Source organism: Drosophila subpulchrella, chromosome X (assembly GCF_014743375.2).
Source record: "Drosophila subpulchrella strain 33 F10 #4 breed RU33 chromosome X, RU_Dsub_v1.1 Primary Assembly, whole genome shotgun sequence".
In the NCBI taxonomy this organism is placed as follows: domain Eukaryota; kingdom Metazoa; phylum Arthropoda; class Insecta; order Diptera; family Drosophilidae; genus Drosophila; species Drosophila subpulchrella.
The window spans coordinates 17872190-17892495 of NC_050613.1; the positions used below are offsets into that span (position 1 = coordinate 17872190).

The following is a 20306-nucleotide window of genomic DNA, read 5'->3' on the forward strand; positions in this document are numbered from 1 at the left end:
AATTCTGTCGCAGCTCCCGGAATACTTTTGCCCACTTCACAAATGGCAGCGCAATGCGCGAAATTGTTTTTATTAAAATGTAGTACAGAACATGCAGTTGGCCAAAAAATGTGTCAAAAATGTCAAAGAAAGAATATGGATTTCTGGGATATTTTAGGGATAAAAATAAATATATCCAATCAATAAGAAAGAAAACTCTTTGAACCTTATAAACATGTTAAAGTTTAAATATCGCAATATTTTATTGTTAAGTAAATAAATATCCTTATTTATTTTCTTTTTCAAATACCTTTTAACTTTTGGAATGGTTATTTGACTTGAAATAAAAGTTCAAAATCCTGCAGAGATAACCCAGTATTTTTGACATTTTTTTAACATAAAGGAACAATTTTCTTTTTATAAAGAACGTGTTTTCTTTACGGATTTAAATCGTAATATTTAATAAGATAAAAGTTCAGATAACTAAATTAAAAGTTTAAGTATATATAAAGTTCTTAAATAAATAAAAACCTTTAATCACCTTTTACCTTTCTTAAATATTTTACTTTTAAGAAATAGTGTTCATTTTCATATCTAAATCGAAACCATCACATGGTAATCCCAATTTTTCAACTTTAAGGATTAATTTCCTTATGATAACGAACTCTTCGCCAAGTGCTTCTATTTTATGGCTACTTTTTCGGATTACCGAACACAGTTTCGCTCACTTTTCGGAGTGTAATAAAGGGAAAACGGTGGCGGTGAGCCGGGGGGAATTTCGGGGCTTTCGTTAACAGAAAATTATGGACTCCATCTTGCTCGTGGAGCATTGGCACATTTTAGAAAGTTTTTTGCTCATTACACGGCTTGATTTCATTTAGTTGGGCGACTGCGAGGTCGAAAGGGGAAGCCCCGTAAATTAGATGAGATAATAAGCCGGGCCCGGGCTGGGAAGCCACTGTGCGCAGTTTGGCTCAAAGGATGCGCCAGTGGAGCTGCAGGTCCTGCCAGATTCGGCCAGATTCGGTCAGGTCCTGGTCCTCTGTGCTGCCTGCATCGTTGGTCATCTTAATTAGGCGCAAAAAAGCAAACTGCAAAATGCAAATGAAAGGGGCACCCCACTGCGCCCGAGAGTTGAAGAGGTGAGGAGGTGACGCGAACCAGAGGCCAACACAGTCAAGGACCAAAAAGAATCCAGAGAGAGCTGTCAAAGGCAAACATTCCGGGTCAAATCAAATCCTAATAAAACGACAAGTTGGGATCCCTTGGAACCCGACAATTACCCGGGCCCAGAGAACCATCTGTCCCAATCCGAAACGAAATCTAAATGGTATTTCCAGCCTGGGCCCACAACAATTTGTGGCATCTCGAAGAGTCCCAGCTGACTGGAGGACCAATATTAATGATTGCTGCCTTACAATGACTTCTTATGCTCCATTTACCTGATAAATGTAGACTTCCAAAGATTATTGTATTTTGTGAGATATTTTTTACTTTAATATAAAGTGGTGCTAATCAAATTTCAAATTGACTTTAAATCCCATTTTTAAATACCTCTGATTATTGAATTGTTAGAGTTTGTTTAAAATTACGATTCAAGAAGAATATGTTCTTGAATTTTTTCATAAATGTGGCACCTTAATAAAGAATCCACTTCAAATACTTTTAGGTATGCAACACATTTTGAAACAAGGCAGTTTTCGTTCCAACAATACCTCTACCAAAGATACCTCTGATTAGTAAGTTGTTAGAGTCTGTGTAAAATTACAATTCAAGAAGAATTTATTCTTGAAAGTTTTTCATAAGGGTGAAATTTTAATAAAAAATCCGCTTAAACGCCTTTAGGTATGCAACACTTTTTGTAACAGGGCAGTTTTCCTACCGTTCCTTCCGTTCTTTTTCCCCCATTTTGGACACTTCAAACTAAGCTTTATTTATGGACAATCCAAGGGCGCCGAACCCCTTGTCAGAGTTATGTTAATACCTTTTGCCATGCACCAGATAAAGACGAAAGTGATGGGGATTGCTTCCATTTAATCAAAGCTAATTGAGAGCGTTTGGCAATTGGCGTTAACTTTACCGCTTTGACAGGCGAATGGAAATCGGGGAAGGGCGGGGAAAGGCTGGGAAAGTGGTACCTAAAAAAGGGGGATTGGGATACATTCAGGGATATAGCCATCCCCTAACAACTGACCACAAAATTTTTCACGCGAATCGACCCCGTCCTGCGTGAATTCCGCTTTCCACTCGCCCTTTTTCCCGCTTTCCCGCTCTCCACTTTCACCGGGCGAAACTTTTCAACGTATTCGCTCCGTTGCCCCTCACTTTTTGGGCGAGAACATTGAAATTAGATTAAAATGTTGAGGCAAATACAAAATGGCTGCCACTTCGAGGTGTGGGAGTCAATTCGAATTTCATTAAAACGATATCAAGCGGTTCAGTGCTTAGTCGAATGCTTTCCCTCACTTCTCTTTTTGTTTGTGTTTTTTCCCCTTTTTTTGAGTTGAATAAAGTTTGCCACGAATTTGAAAGTTCGATTAGGGGTTAGGGTTAGCCATTCGTGGAATTGGCCAAAACATATTTTGAGGGATTACCATGGGGCGATGGCATTCCGCGCCGCACGCCAAATACTTGTGCTTTGTTTGAATATCACAGAGATAAAATTGGCATGGCCTTAAAATCATTTTAGCTTTGAATTGTAAAATGTTTAAAATAATTTTATTTAAGTAACTGAATTTTCAGGACGACACATATTTTTTAGAACCTTTTTTAGGTGTCCTCTAAGTTTGTATAACTTTAATACCTATTACAATTATTTATAAAACGTTTGTGGTGTAAGATTAATAAATAATATGATATACTCTTTGAATTAATTTTATTTTGATATTTTAGGAACCATTGAAAACTATAATTTTATGAAAAATTTAAAGCCCAACCAAAATACTGTGTGTGACAACAAACTGCTTTAGAACCTTAAATAAATGTTTAAAAATTTTCATTAAATTTCTTAGATTTTGAGGTGAATGCCCTGCTATAGACCTGCTATATTTTTCGCCCAGTGCAGATATTCGAGTCTCGTATTTACACAAGCCGTGTGAATGAACTTGGCTTCCTTTTGGCCACCGCCCCCCCTTTTTTTCCCTTCTCCACGGGGCTTGGCTTTGGCCGGCGCCATTTATCATGCGAATCCCAGGAGAGTGCTCAAAGCAATGAAATTAAAAGCTGAATTGTTATTTTTGCCCGCTTGCCTTTTGGCCGCCTTGTTTTTCCTCGGTTGCCATCGAGAAGTGTGGAAAGGAGCCAGAAAAACAGGGGCCCGAGTCCTTTTTACCGGACTGCAATGATTGGCATTTATGGCCCCTGTCCAGGGGCGGCTGCATTTCACTGGCGGCGCTGAAAAGGGGTGGGAAAAGGTAAAAGGGAGAACCGGACAAGTGAGTTATGGCCGAAGCTCGTCACCGCTTAATTGGCTTTTAATTTTGTGTGGGCGCATTACTTTTCATTACGATTAGACGCTTTGCAAGCGTATCCATTAATTAAATTCCGCTGTGTGGAAATGGCAGATGAAACGTGGCCAATAAAAGTTCGGAATGGGCCAAATTCGACATTACGCCCGAAATTTGACATTTTAATGTTCGGCGACATGTGCGCGCGCATAAATGGCTTTTTGGCCAAAATATTAATACCCATTTTGCCGAAAGGCTTAGAGTCTACCGAGAAATCGGTACATAAATATCGAGTTACATTTTTGTGGCTCCCCCTCTCCGCCTTAAATTCCCCGCCCATGTTTCGCTGATATCAAATCTTTGTGTGTGTGTGTGTGTGCAAAGGGGGGATATCAAGAAGACATTAAATTCACATTTTTAATAGATTACGAGGTGAAATCGAAAGGAAGGCTGGCCACAAATCAGATGGAGCTAGATATGGGGGTGCTTAGGTTCCCCAACTCCAATCGTTGATGCACTTTTGCCGGCGAAACAATTAGAGAATCAATCAGGGGGGAATCCCAGCCAATTGGAGCGCAACGAGGCGTATACGTAACACGCCACTCGAGTCGCCGGGAAAGCTGAAATCACACAGATAGGGTAGATAGGGCAAAGTTTTCCCCATTTCCACAGCCCAAGGCCCCCTTCCAAAGGATAAGTGAACAGAACTTAATTGAAATCAATACAAAATGCAATTTAATTCGTCCTTATGCAACTCACACACACACACGAGCAGAGCTCTGCACATGCATTGCATACTTTGAGACGCCGTTAGTTTATGATTATTCAAGGGGGGCGAAGGATACATATATCTATGTCTATATATGGGGAGGGATATGGCCGGGAAGCCCCGGCACTCGAGGAAGTTGTAAAGTGGGTTACAGCCAGAAAAGCTGGGAAAAATATAAAAAAAGTTAAAGTGGGTATAGGATGGCAGTGTGCTCATTGCCTCAAGGAACTTAAGAGCTTTATTATCTCCTTCGTGACATTTTGCAGTGCCTCCGAAGGGATAAACCCGGCTCGAGCTGGTAAAAATGGGCTGCATCTGCTTCACAAGGTATGGGCACCCAATTAAATATTTATTATTTGACTTGCATATACATATCGTTGGCCTACTCAAATTTCCTGAAGCAGCTCATCATTTTCTGCATGAAGATATATCAATTTATTTTAATAAAAAATATTTGCCTTGCATATTTTGAACTAGCTCTTCATATGGATTTATTTTATTAAAAAATATTTGTCTTGCATATTTTCCCTTGGCTTACTCAAATAACCTGAACTACATCTTCATTTTCTGCATTGAGATATATCAATTTGTTTTATTACAACAATATTTGTATTACAAATTGGCCCATATTATCTGTCTTGTACACTCAAGATAGCTATGCATTTTCATACAGATTTTAAAAAATTAATTAATATATCAATTTACATTATTAAAAAATATTTGCCTTACATGTTTTCCCGGAGCCTTGACAAATTACCTGAATTAGCTCTTTGGTTTCTGCATTACAATATATCAATTATTAGGTATCATTAAAATAATATTTGTATTACAAAGTGGCCCTTATATATTGCCTTCTCAAGATAGCTATACATTTTAAAACAAAATTTTAGAATTTTGCAACAATAACTACTGGCATTGTGATTTGAGTACTCCTTAAGACAAATGCATATTTCTTTAAAAATTATTTATTTTTTATATCTTGAAATACATTTAATGATTATTTCAATCATAACTTTGACTATCATATTTTTTTTGCCTACTATTTTTTTACCTCAAAGATTTAAAAGATTTTGTGGTATAACTACCATTTTCCTAGGACTTAGTATTTATTTAAAAGGGGTGATCTTGAGTACATACTCATATCTTTAAGGAAATCAATTCGCTTAGGGTTTAGCCAATTTTGCCACTTCGAAATCCGAAATCTTTAAGAAGTTATTTATTTGTAATACCTCAAAGCATATAGAAATTATAATTAAGTTCATAACTTAGACTATGATATTTGTCTTTCGTATTTTATATCTTACTCAAATATATTCGCTATGATTTAATACTTATTCAATTGGGATGAGCCTTATATATGTATCTTATAGGATTTTCCGGCTCTACGAATTATATAAATTCCCAAAGGGATGTCCTATTTAAATGTAGTCCCTGCAATTATTGTATTCCATTCCATTTTATTTTATTTTGCCCTCCTGCAATTGTCTGCATCTGGGGGTATGTAAGTCAAGTGCTTGTCGTTAAGCTGAATTTGATTGTTTCTGTTGCTCGGGGAGCTTGGCCAACTGAAGGCGAAATCAATGTTGAAAGCCCAGGTGTTTTTTTCGGGGGCAGTGAGGTTGTGGGAAAATGTAATGCAACCTCTGTTCTTGGTTTTTCCAACAGTTGACCGGGATAAACAAAAAAAAAAAAGAAAGAAAATAATGGAGAAACGAAGAACACGCGACGCCTTTTGTGTGTTGAGGTTTCTTCTGCCAATTGCATGTGCGGGGAAATGGGAAATGGGAAAGCGTCGTGGGCGTGGGCGGTGTACGGGGGGCGTGGCATGTCTACGACAGTTCGGTTTATTATGTCAGGGGAGCGACAAAATAGAGGGGAGTGCGACTGGGAGTGGCAGACTGAATAGTGTTTAGCTGTTGACTAAAAAAGACATTTTCCTGCTCACTTTGCGGTTAAGCAGACAATACCCCAATAACCCCCCCCCCCTCCTTTTTTTGGGGGGCCCAAAACCCCCAACCGAAACGAGAAAACGCATTTTATGGCATTCAAATCGTAATGATTTTGCGCTTTTCTCATGTTCTTTCCCAACAATTCTCCGCAAATGTGCGGCGAAGTTGGCAGAAAATTGCACTCGCAGCTTTTGTGTGTGCGTGTGTGTGACTGCGTATCATTGGATTTTCATTTGCTGCGCGCCCGGAAAATCTCAAAAGGCTGGAAAAGAAGGGGTTTGGGGGAAAAACGGAGGCGAATGCGGATGACGAGGATGTCAGCTGCCTCATCACTGTGTTGGCTGCACACAAATGCTGGACAGACACACAGGGGGGTTAAGGAGCATCGATGGGGCTGCAGAGGGTTAAGGCAGCTGGCAGCTGACAGCTGGAACAGGAGCCCATTGATAAACAGACTCCACCAACGACTGCTGACCAGGACTCATCCCCCAGCTGATTCCGTATAATGCACATCCAATTAAAATGTTAGGCCCACTACGCTCCACATTCCCTTTTCAAAGAAAGCGAAGCCAGCAAAAATCGAGCAAGGAGATTACTAGTTCCTAATGATGGATTTACTAGGTTCCCGAAAATGAAAGGATGTTGATAAGGCAGTTAACCAAGTGGGATGGTATTTACATTTCAAGAAAATACTGAAAGACTCTTCTTTCGACTTATGTAGTATTTTCATTTATTTCTTTTTTATATTCTAAGTAAAAAATCAGAAACGCCTACAACACTTTTCATACCATGCATTTCTAATTAAACAACACAACACACGCTTTTAAGGGCTCTGTGCCACAAATAATTGCAATTAAAAATCATTTAGAGCTTCCGCCTAACAAACTTCCTTCCGCAGCTGTTCATCCAGATGTTATATGCAAATTTAAATTAACTGAGCAAAAAAGCGAGTATCGTGCGGCTCTAAATTGGAAAATGGAAATGCAGTTCATGGCAACGCTGCGTATGTGCAATATATTTTCATTATTGACTCAACGCACCACTTGATAACCAGTTGAGCGCTTAAAATGTAAAGGAAATTGTGAAAAGCAAAGGTGATGGAAGTAAATCAAGTGTCACTTAGTTTATTCTCCTTTAAAACAGGATTTTAAACGTCTCTATAGAAATTATTCATCAGAAAGGTATCACTGAAGATAACGTCTTATTTTTCAAGAGGATTTTGTTCTTGAAAAATTAACTTGAAGCTGTGTAATACTGGTTTTTCTTATATAGCAGTATATTAGCCCTGATTTTTCTGGTGGATGCGTTTCAAAAATAATCAGAAAGGTATCAATAAGGATAGTGTAATATTTATTAAGAGGTTTTTATTCTTGAAGAACTAAGAACTAACTTGTAGCAGTGTAATTTTGGTTTTTTTTCTTATATAGGAGTATATAAGCACTGATTTTTTTGTTGTATCAAAAAGGTGCCAATGAAGATAGTCTCTTATTTTTTAAGAGTTTTTTGTTCTTGAAGATCTAACTTGCAGCAGAGTAGTTATGTTTTTTCTTATAAAGTAGTATGCAGCACTGATTTTTCTGGTGACTGCGTGGCACTGACTACATCTTCGGGAAATTTATCTGAATCAAAGTGACTTTTCAGGGTGGAAAAGTTACCGCCCAGCTCCTTTTGTCTTAGGCAATCCCAAGCCAAGCCAAATCCAATCCAAAACCACCTCCGCATATCCCTATTCCCATCTATCTCTTTGTGTGCATATGCAAATTACTCGCACATATTTATTCTCTGGCATATAAAGTGGCATTTTTGCAAATGATGGAACCGGTCTTAATGTGGGGAAAAATCAAAATAGTCGGGGCAGGCGAGAAGAATATGAGACAAGGACAAAGCCTTTTATGTGCCACAATAAACTATTTTTTATTGCCGCTGCAAGAGATGGGACAGCTGTTGGGGATGTTGGGCGATGGGGATGGGGATGGGTGGGGGTATGGGGTCTTTGAAAGGGGGCTCTGCAGGAAAGGTGCTGTCCGTTTGTCCGCCATTTTTCCACTTGCAATCCCCAGGCCGCCCAACTCCCCCCGAGTTCGCTCACTCGCTGCGTTGTCGACCGCATAAAAGTTTTTCAATTAAGTGCCATGCCCTACTTTGGACTTTTTGCTGAAGCCAACCCACACACACACACACTCGCCCCTCTCACACACACACTCGCACACTCACTCACACACTCGCACACTCACAGGACTCTCACACAGACAGACGCCGCATTGCTGCATGCATAATGCGACTGCTAAAAGCGTCGCCAGCATCGCCGTCGTTACCGTTACCGTCGCTGCGTAAGTGGAACGCACGTTCCGAAACCCCTCTTAGAACCCCTCCCCTCCCCTCCACCCATGCACTTCGAATCCCAATCCCATTTTTTCCGAACCGGAAAAATCCCAACTTCAAACTCCAGAACAGCAAGTCGGTACGATTGCACATTCGATTCTTATGAGAAAAAAACCAAAGAGCTGTGAGTTTATCAACAGCACCGGAATTTAAGAGGTAACTGAAAATCTTTCAAAATTATGAGTTCGAAAATACATTGTTATAATACCTGGAAAAAAAAGAGCTTGATCCTATAAAAGAAATACAATAGATTTTTTAACCAACAGTTTGAATTCAACTGAAATGCCTAATTTAGTCAAGAAGCGTTTTTTCTTGCAAAACTAAGATTGAAAAGCCGCAAGGAAAATTTGTTTTTTTGGCTAAGATCTGAATCCCATTTTTTCGACCTAAAAAATCAGTGTTTCCAATGCCATAGAAGAAATAAAAGTCCAAATGAGGAATGTCATACCTCATTGAGCTCGTTGCTTAATTTCCAATCAATCGGCATTCAAACCTAAAAAGTTTTAACTTTTCACATTTTTCGCAAAAAAAAACCCCTTAGAAAAATGCGAAAATTGGTCAAAAAATAAATGTTCCTTAAATTGATTGGGATGGTTAGCATATGTAGCAAGCTGTTCAAAACAGTCGGTCTTTTAGCTGTACGCCGTAATTTGACCAAATTACGATTGAAAAACTGGAAAGAAAAATCGTATTTTTGACTATATTTCAGGAGAACTTCCTTCGGGATGGTGAAACGCGTTTTAGGGTATTTAAATGTCGACTATATATTTTTGCAACCCTTTTCTCCTTGAACCATTTACATGGGTGGCGCGGATTTGTATTGAAATGCGTTGCAGCAAAATAAGAGGAGATAGAAATTGAAAAGAGGTGAAAAAAAATGTGAAACTTCGGTTTTAATATGCGTCAAGCGACTGATGGCAACGGAAAAGCAGCAAGAAATCCAGCAAAAATGGGCGGGGAAAACAAAAACGAGCAGCTTTTTGCTGCAACCTGAGCAATTTTCATTAAGTACAGAAAAAACGAGAAAATGCGAAAATTCGAAGAGGTTGCAGATGAAGAGGAACAGACAGGATGGGACAATTTTGAGCAACTGCAAAACAAATACGTGACATATGCGTAGCCTCAGCTCACCAACAGACGCCCCCCCCCCCCCCCCCCCCCCCCCACACAGATACTCACGCACACGGGCGCACATCAAACGCTTTTAATGAAGTAACAACGCTTTGTTACACATTTCTGCAGCATTTTTCCCTCTTGCTGTTCATGTGTTGGTTACAATTTTGGTTGGCCCCCTGTCTCTTCTTTTTCCCCCCAGTTAACTCTGACATTTACATGGAGTCCTACACTCAAATAAGGGTTTTCCAAGCTATTTGAGAAGTTTGTATTGAGATAGTGGATATTTTTCTAACTTTAAAAAATATAAAAAAAAATGTATTTGCTAATCGTAAAGAAAATAAATAAATAAATTTGATAATCAAAAGCCAACAATAAATGTTTGGCATACAAGTCTGAAAACGAATACCAATATTCGGGAGTAATAACGATTGACTTAAGTGCCTGTTCTATCCATTCCCCTCTAAATAAAATAATACTATTTTCGTACATTATTACAAAAGAACACATATTCCTAAATACCATATGTAAGTAAGCTGTCAATTATAAACACAAAATATATGCCTAAATAATTGCCAAGCATATAAGTAAAAGCAAGAAAATAGTTATCAAAATTCTACACAGCACATTTTCTTAATAAAGTTTAATTTAATTTAGTCATGCAATAATTAAATTCCATATGAAAATACCTAGTAAATTTATTTTGTAATTTTCCCAGAATTTTTCAGTTGCCCTGGGCAACTTTTCCGGTTATTTTTTTGCTCAGGGTGTATATGTGGGTCCTTTGCCATTGCCGTATGCCACTATTTTCTCCCTTTCTTGTGTTAGTTTGCTGTATTTAATTTGGCCAACGCTTGAACTTCAATCAGTAAACATAACGTGCACGCATTCTGTGGTCTACTCCGAGCACATCCACATCCAAATATCCACATCCACTTCCACATCCACCATCCACATCTACATCCACATCCACGTCCACCATCCACATCCACATCCACATCTACATCCACATCTACATCGGTTAGCTGCAGGCAGTCAAACAAGGACAGCAGCCACAATCAACTTCAATAACTTAGACACACACGCAGGAAGGAAGAAAGGAAGGAAGGAGTGGGTCCTGCCAGGAGAAGGGGGAGAGGAGGAGTGGTTCCTGCCCCCTGGCATGCATGTTTATATTAGTTACGGGCCACAACAACTAAACGGCAGTGGAAAACTTTGCCAGGCAACTCTGGGGGAAGACTTGATTTAAGTTCACTCAAACACGGTGAAAACTGTTGCCGGCTTTTAGGCCCCCTGCCCTGATTGACTAACAACTGATTGGGAGGCGTAAAAAGAGGCTCCGTTTCCTGGCCAACAAATATACACACACACAGGCAGACAGACATGTCCTTGAGCCTGCCACGTGAAATGATTAAAACACACGCACCAGGCAGCTCTACCCAAGAATCTTGAAACAGAAACATCTTCCCGGGCACCGCAGCACTTGGCGCTCTAACCGAAATCCATTCAGCAAACTAAACCAAACCAATTTGAAGTGAAAACCTCAATTCAGAACTCACACATACACCCCATACCATTTACCATACACCATATACCATCACATAACCTTACCCATTGATTATAATACGCGGCGGCTCTTAGTCTTTCATCAAGTTTGCCAGCGCTTGCGGTTGGGAATTGGAAGCGGAAGTGGAAGTGGATGTGGATGTGGAAGTGTTCGGCGAGTCCTGAAGTCGATGTCTTATATGCAAATTTGATTTAACCCACACAAAGTGGAATAATAAATACAAATCTCAAACACGATCTATTGGGAAAACTCTTAAGGTCACACATGGAGAAAAGCCATTCAAGACTGAGGTAAAAGAGAAAGTGTTTGAAAAAATAAAATAATAATTTTAATTATAATGATCATTATTAAGAAATTAGACTAGGATTTTTTAAGTAAAAGAATAACAAAATAATTTTGGTGATTGATAATAAGTTTATCAAAATATCGATATATATCGATTTATTTTCGTTTTTCGATTATCTGTTTTTTCAAGTGCTCAGGGCTGCTATTTATATTTTTATGAATTAAAACAATATCAAAAATATTGAATATTTATATATTTCAAAGAGATATATTAAAAATCATTCAAAAATTAAAGGTTCACTTAAAAATAATCGGGAACCCTAAAAATCACCCAATTCTTTCTTATATCGTATACATGAACCATTTAATATTTCTTAAAAATTTCGATTCAATAACCATGAGATATTTTCCCACTGCACACCTTTTGCTTCCTGATGTGTGACCTGAAAATGATGGAAATTCTCGGGTCGGGGTAGTTCGAATACCTTTGACATTCCACGAGGCTGTCGAGGAGTCCCCTCCTTTCCGTTCCCCCGCCATTTCAAACGAATATCCATCATTGAAGGGCATTTGTTGAGTCGTGGCTGCAAACAAATATCTCATATGCCGGCTTGTTTCTGTATAGAAATTTGATTTTCATAAGCTGACTCACGTGCCACGTCAAATGGCTTATGGATGTATGGAAGTGCCGGTGTGTTGGTTTGCGAGTATCTGTGTGTCGATTTTTGGTTTACCATCCTGGCACGCACGCCCGCATATGCCGCGGGATTGAGCAGGATACCGAGTCCCGAATCCTGGATTGTGGATTCTGCATTCGGGGACTTGGGGTGGCAACGCATGAATTAAGCCAATATGTTTGACAGGCAATATTTCCTATACCACCCAAACGCACACATTTAGCCAAGGCACGTATTGCATTTGCAAGGGTCCTGCACAGGAGCCAAGAATTATGCAGCATGCTTTTAGGGGCAGCGGGAAATGCTTTTAGGGCCCTCTTGCTGGCCAAAAAGGATCGGGAAAACAGGAACAGGAACCGGAAACAGGTGCGTAAGCCGGGCAAATAAACTATTTCCACCCATTCGAGTCTCTGAATACACTCAAGGAGTAGTAGAAAAATCCCTGCGCATGCATATGCATGCACAACTGGGGATTCAGCTGTCCAAGTGCCGGTCTTATCACTCACTTAAATGCAATCCCCATACCCACACCCATTCGAAAGGTAAGCAACTAATCTGTATATACTTTCCACATGCAGGTGACAATTTCTGCAGTGCAAATGCATGCGCACCTGCCAGTTTTCAATGTGAATATGAATGAGTATATGTGGGGCAACTGCCTGCGGGCTGGCAATTTAATTAAGTCGCCAAAAATAACACTGCCAGTCCTGCGAAATATGATAGATGATGATGAGTGCCATTTCAATTAAAAAACAGCATGGCCCGGCCATTTTATTTGGCGCCTGCATTCGTTTTTCAACATTTACCGCCCCAGTCGCCCCTTTTCGAATTCAAATTCGATTTTAATTTTCTTTTGTTGGCCGCCGTGTTTCGCGGTCCTCTGCCAAAGGATATTTTAATCCTATGCAAAAACCAACTGGGGGCGTGGCGGCAGGCAGCTCAATTAACTGACATTAAGTGACTGGCTGGGGGAAATCTTTTTCGCCATTGAAATCGAATACGCGGCACAAGGCGAAATGAACTCGAAAAAATGGTTGAGCTGTGTCTTCAAAAAGAAAGATTTATAATGATCATCAAAATAATACATATAAAAAACTGGGATTTTATTGTAACCCTAATAATATCATCTTAAACGAGAACAATTTTAATAAATATAAAATATAAATATAATAGTTTAATTTAATATTTTTAAAGTTAAAATTCAAAAAACCGTATCGGATGCAACTCTTTGTGCAAATATACTAAGTATTCTATTGAACAGCTTATTTTTGAGCATTGATACTTTAAGATAAACTAGTTTTTTTTGCTTTTATGAGGCTTCTTTCCTTAAGACACATGTATTTTTCTGCGTGTAGCAATCTCACCACCGCAAGAAGGCCCGGCGAAAGTGACAGCACAAGTGACATTTCAATGATTTCGCTGTCAGTCAGTCAGTCAGTCAGTCCGTCAGGCAGTCGCTCTCTCCCTCTCTCCGTCTGTCATTCAGGCACTCAGTGTCTGAAGAATTCGCGGGCAGGGGCACTCAAGTGGGCGTGGCAGGGGGATGAGACAAATGGCTGTCACGCAATGGCGGCTCAAAACAACAACTAAACTGGTGGTGAGGGAAATGCTGGAAAAGTGCTGGCCACAGCAGAACTGCGGGGCAACAAAACCATCAAACGGCTGTCGAAATGGCAAACGTTGTTTTTATCAGTTTCGAAAAGGCAGAAGCCAGAGCGAAATAAAATAAAAATAGAAATAGTCGTTGGCTTTTCTTTATACGCTCCTGGCCCCCGAAAAAGCCGAGAAAAACTTTTCTGACATGCCGGGAAAAACCAAAATCGAATGGGGAAGTGACCAGATCGACTTTTGCAATTAGTGCTAATTCGCAAGGTCTACATAAAGAATTAGATTCGCCATTATTTATGGAATAGATATTTTCGTATATCTATAGCTATAGATATTGGTATAGGTATTGATTTAGGTATAGATACCGATATATACCACAGCAGCCGGAGCTCACTCTGCGTATGCTAATTAGTCATTGAGTGGTTTTGATCCCCTGTAAGCGGCTTGTATCGCATGTGAGCACGTGTGTCACTCGGTATTCTGTTTTCTGCATGGAAAATGTAGGGAAAATGTATTAAAAACTAATTAGAAACCAGCCGGGGCGGGGGGCATTGGGTGTCTCATTACAGCCATCAGCCAGGTGAAAGTTTTAGTTCAATAATTACGGGATGAAAGCTGAAGTTGCGACCAAGTTTGTCCTTCACAACCCGTCCCCGCCACCTTTGCCTATATTGGCTTTTAATCGATACGCATCGATTTCGGGTTTCTTTAAGCAAAAATGTTCAGTGCTCGTTAAAGCTAATTAAAGACAACCTGCGTGAGTTTAGCAACTCTAAGGTTTGGTAATCAGTTCTAAATGTGAGTTTGGGTTCCTAAAACTATCAGTGAATAAATAAAAGTAGTCTTGTGACTGAATTCGCCATGCTTTTCATTTTAAAATATATTGTTGCATACTTCTAGACACCCGAAATTACATCTAAAAATGATTTTACAACACTAGATTCTGCGGCACGCCGTATATATTTTTCGATGCTTAAAAAGCTAAACCTTGATTGAATAATACTTAAGTAAGATGAATAATTAGCGTAATACTTTCTGCAAATAAATTCATTTGGCCCGAAGAACCAATTTTAAATTGTTTAATTATTTGATAATTATAAAACACTGTTTTTGCAATTGATTTCTAAGTTAATGTGGGTCACAGAAGTACTTATGTTGTTAAATATCTTAACTTTTAAAAAAGTATATAATTATAATTATAATTATAATTATTTTTATTTTAATAATTATTTATATATTTATTTATTTCTGTAAAGCTCATTATTATTAACTTAAGCTGTATTATAGCATAGAAGTAAGTCCCAAGTAGTCAGTACAAATATTCGCCCCAAGTCCTTGAGAAGCTGATTACTTATGACTCAACTTGATTATATGTGTCCATCTGACTGTCGTAAAAAGTTTGGTCTCTGCTCCCTGCTCCTTGCAACTCGAGGTCCTTCTGCGCCCTGGTCTCCATTTCAATCATCTTTAGTTCACGCCTTCTGATTTGTCTAATGCAGGCCACACATGCACACACTTGAGGACAACTTGGCCATTAGTCGACGGGCAAGGACATCGCACATACGCCCCGTTGGCCGAGGACGCTAACTGGATCCGAGTTTGTCATTCGAGTTGTGCACTCCCGTTTAATAGACACTACTCCTCTTCTGGCCCGATCTCCGCCAGCTTCATCCGCATTCGCATTCGCATCTTCATCTCCTTCTGGCAGTGCCTGGCCATATTTTAACTTAATTAACTTGCAACTATTTAAGTGAACAACACAAGTGGCTCGTTTTCGTGTCTCCTCGCCGCTTTCTCCTTTCGCCACCCTTCGCTCAAGGATTTTTCCCATTTCTCCTTGTGTGAGAAATCTGGTTCTGGTTCCTCAGGTCGCCTCCTTGGCACAATCAATGACTACAAATTGTGGTCATCAGTGGAGGCGGAGGACCTGAGGCTCGAGGGGCAGCTCCAGAATTAAAGGTGGAAATAGGAAATAGGAGATTTCGTTTGTCACGTTCCAATGGGGAGAAGGAAAGAAAGCAGGAAGGAGAAAGTGGAAAGCGGGCGGGGAAATGATGGCCATCAGTACTATGGAGCCAAGGCACGTATGCCGGCGGCGTCCCTCCCCCATTTTTCCGCCCCCTGCCGCCCAGTTTTCCGCAAGTTTTCCGCTCCCCGGCATCTCATCCTGGCCTTTTCGCCCCGACTCCAACGATTGGCACTGCGATTTGTATAAAATTACAATTTCATTTGAAGCCAGAGCCCGTGAATTGAGGTCGATAGAAGGCCTCTATCTCTGACTGCTTGCCCCCCTTTCTCCGGCATCTCTTTTTCCTTGCCTCCCTTTCTCCCGGTGGCTTTTGCTTTTATAGTATTTATGTGCGGTGAGTGGAGCACATCAGCTATGTGAGATCTTGCAACCGAAAGCCTCTACTTTGACAAAAAAAAATTAGGAAGCTAACGTTTACTGATTTCTTGACACTTTCAAATCAATCTAAAGAGCAACTAGCAAATAAAATGATTCGTTTGTGATTTTAAGATTATAAAATTCCTTGAATTGATAATTATGCAGAATTTTATTTTAATAAATGATTTCGGTTTTATTGTAAATTTTATAGAAGCCATAAATCTCTTAAAATTGTGTCTAAGAGTATGCAACAATATATTTTGAGTCCTAAGGGCAATGTCATTTTTAAAAAGCATACGTTTAGGCATCCTTGAACTTATTATTTGTCTAAAAATGTGCTTGCCCTTCATAATTTATTTTGGATTTACTGTCTTACGTTTTTAGTGAGGGGTAACATAAATTAAAGAAGTTCCTTAAAGTAGGCAACACTATATCTCAAGCTCAAAAGGCCACATTATTTTGTACTGCATACTTCTGGGCACCTTTAAATGTGATTTTAAGCCCCCCATAAAAAAAGCATCTCATAGTCGATCATCGGAAAATGGGAAATTAACAGTTTTCCATTTCCTTAAGCGCTGATTTCGCGGGTGCAGCTGCAGCGACTCAAGTCGAATCCGGAGCTCATTATGCGACTAGCGCCCGACTTTCCCCACCCATTGTCAATTGCAATTCTCTTAATTAGTTTCTGATGCTGGTGCGTTTCTCTGCAGTCCTGTTGGGATCCTTGGGTCCCTGAAACCCGGTCCCCCGGCTGTCCATCTGCTGTTTTTGGCATTTTCGTTCGACTTTCGGACAGTCGCTGATGTAATTTTCTGCTTGTTACGTTTCATTCGCTTTTCCCTCATTTTATTTTATTTTGCCATTTTCCTGGCATGGAGGCGGTGGAAATGGAAGATGGAGTTTGTTTTGGTTGCTAGGAATTTATTCAAATTGGAATTTAATTGAAATGTTTGTCATTTGGAAGCTTTCCCACACACCCACAGTCGTGCATGTGTATTTTCTCTATATATCTATATACATATATAAATTGATATATATGTATCCGTAGACATTTACATCTCTCGCATTTGACTTTTTCCAATTCGCTGCGGTTCCCAATTTCCCCAATTTTCCCCGTCTGCCATTGTTTTCCACTGTCTGTTTATTTATTCTGCGGCTTACTTTTCCCACAGCTCGCAGAGCGAGTAATTCTGGAATTTCAAGAATTTTAACTTGGTAAAAACCAACTTCTCCTTCCCCAAGGAACTATTTTGGGTAGGGAAATTCTTCGGGGATTTCTTTGTCAGTTGGTAATTCTCATTTCATTTTATGCTCTCTTAGTTATCAAATGAAAATAGCAAGTACCCCTATTATTACTACACATTTTAATTCCTTTTTCCCTAAACCAAATGGTAAATTTGGTTTATTCCAAGCACATTTGTCAAAGTTTTGGGTCCTTTGAATTAGGATATTTCTGTCGTAGGAAAGATTGGGAGAAAGCAATTGAATTGCATTCTCTGCCAGGGAATTTAAAACTTTTGGCTTTGTAATTTATATTTTTTTTTTTTTGTGTTGCATTCCCTGCTTTGCATTCCCTGGTTGCCTCACATCCGCTTGGAACATGTGTTTTATTTTGTAAGTAGGAAGTGCGAAAATCGTCTGGTTAACAATGATTCGGGGCCCGGGAAAAGCGGAAAAGCGGGTGGAAAATATATATAGCTAGAGTGGCAGAGTGAATGTGAATCACAATATGCTAAAACAGATGCAAAAGGAGGGAATAAATATTTTGCCAGCAATCACAGCAATAACAACAACAGCAACCTCAACTGAGTGTTGGGGGCAGTTTTCTAGCCTTAGGTTAGTTATTGTTTCGGCTGCCCCTTTCACCCCCTCTCTCTCTCTATTTTTCGGCCTGTAAACCAATTTGCCAAAAACCAGGCAACAACAGCATGGGAAAATGTTAAAAACTGGCCAAAAACGAGCACAAAGGCACAGGCACACGCACACCACCAACACAAATGGCAACAAAAATTGGCATTTGCAAAATTTTTAGCCCACAAAATATATATATACACACTCACACCAAGAAACAAGTGAAAGCTGCGAGTTGAAGGGGCAGGAGAAATTTTTATAGTGAACACGGCTAACGAAATTGAGCTGCCGCAATGCCCGCAGAAAAGTGGAGTGCCCCCTCAAACCACCAGCACCCCCCTCCCCCCCTGGCTATGCACCACCCACTCGGGATAAACCACCCAACCACCCAACCACCCACCACCCACCAAGCCAAGCTTTTGCAACATAAACCAAAAATGCAGTCAATACAAATATAAATAACTGGCAGGGCCAAACAATCAAAAGCATTTTACCCCTACTCGCTGAAAAGCCACGCCCACCGCCCACTTGGGCACACACACACACAAATATAGGCTCACACCAACACATAGGCACACACACACACACACACACACGCACACATAGAATATTGCGTGTCTGTGTGGGCTTGTGTAATATATGGAAACGAATTTTCGGCGTGATTGCATCGCGAATACACGGCGTATACGTAATGCATTTGTAAAATGTAAAACGCACCGTGCACCTTGCAATTTTCCAGTCTTAATGAACATGCAAAAGGAGCTACCAGCTTAACTTAATGGAAATTTTGCGGTGGCCAAATTGGATTTTTGGGCCCAGACTTGTTGAAAGCGTAATGGAAACTCTGATTTATGACCGCTCCCATGTGAGCCCTTCATTTTGCTTATGAGCAAGAAATCGACTTCCGGCTCGGCTTGTTCATAAAAATGTTTGCTCATTTCATCTGCAAATACTCGGGACAGACCAGGAAAACCAGGGAAAACACAGGGAAAACCCTGGGAAAACCCTGGAAAATCAAATCAGCTCAGTCAGGCACGTTTCCACGGGCCATTAGCCATTAGCCATCTCCGTTTGCCTAACGCCTCCAATTTCATCAGGCGAAGGGCAACCGAAAAACTGAGCCACATTTTTTTTTGGGCGGGGGGGGGGTGGGAATACCACCCCTGCCCCCCTTGGAAAACCCAGGAAAACCCGGGCAACACGTTCGCTACTGTTTGTTTAAATTTGCAACGTTCTACGGACAGAGCCGCGATCATTTGACCATTTCCGTTTGTGTACTTTATGCCTTCTCCACGTGCCCCGCCACTTTCGCAGCCATGAAAAACTGGCAATAATATTGTGGTAATATCATTTCGCAATTTAGTTTTGCCCACAGACACGAATTCTCGAACAACAATAGAAGCTAACCGAAAAACTAATTTCATATATGGTATATGGGTGTGCTATACATACATTTGTAGGAGTATTTACCCGTTGAATTCGGTGCAATAAAAGTGCACGCGGTTGTGTGTGTAAATTTTGGTCAGCAATGGAAAATTGCAAATTAAATTATTGCACACAGAGCGTTCTCCGTTTCGCCACCCGCAATCCGCAGCTCAGCATAAAAATATGAAAATAAATATTAGTTCTGAGATCTTACAATTTTCCACAGCATTAAATTTCACTTAGCATACAGAAGGCTGGAAAAAAAAAATGGTAGATGGAGATGGAGACGAGCGGAAAAATAGTTTTTCCCATCGCGAAGTGCAGCTCGTTAAGCGTCTGAATCTCGACTAGCCCCTGACAGACATTTCAGATAGCGAAGGAGTAGGGTAGGGGGAAAAATTGGGCGGGGAGTTCATGGGGCAATATGAGCCTCAAGCCCCAAGGCACACACTCTTAGAACGTGAGGATGTAAGTAATGAAACCTATGAATTTTGGTAGGAACGTATTTTCCAAGCTTAAAATTATGTGAAAAAATATACTTTTTGGTGCTCACATGCAGCTATATATATTTTAACCTGTCGATAAAAACGCAGGTGCAGTCCAGAACCCAAACCAGTAGAGCTACTGCCTCTAAATTTGTATCCTATATTCTAGTTATAGGATAGGTCTACACCAAGAACTTATACAAAAAAATAACAAAGCAAAAAAAAATTAAAAATAAATGTATATTGGAAAATTTACATATCTTAAGGTATCAGGTATCAGAGATATTTGGTAAATCACATTTATAAAAACATATCTTTTAAATAGAAACAGATTTACTGATAATATTTATAATATTACACCTATTATAATATTTTAATAATTTT

The 20306-nt window shown here is 39.8% G+C and overlaps 1 protein-coding gene across 1 annotated transcript in view; it reads right to left on the reverse strand.

Moving 5' to 3' along the window:
- LOC119557261 (zwei Ig domain protein zig-8) overlaps positions 1-20306 on the reverse strand; it is a 152602-nt gene that overhangs the window by 58679 nt on the left and 73617 nt on the right. The window lies entirely within an intron of this gene.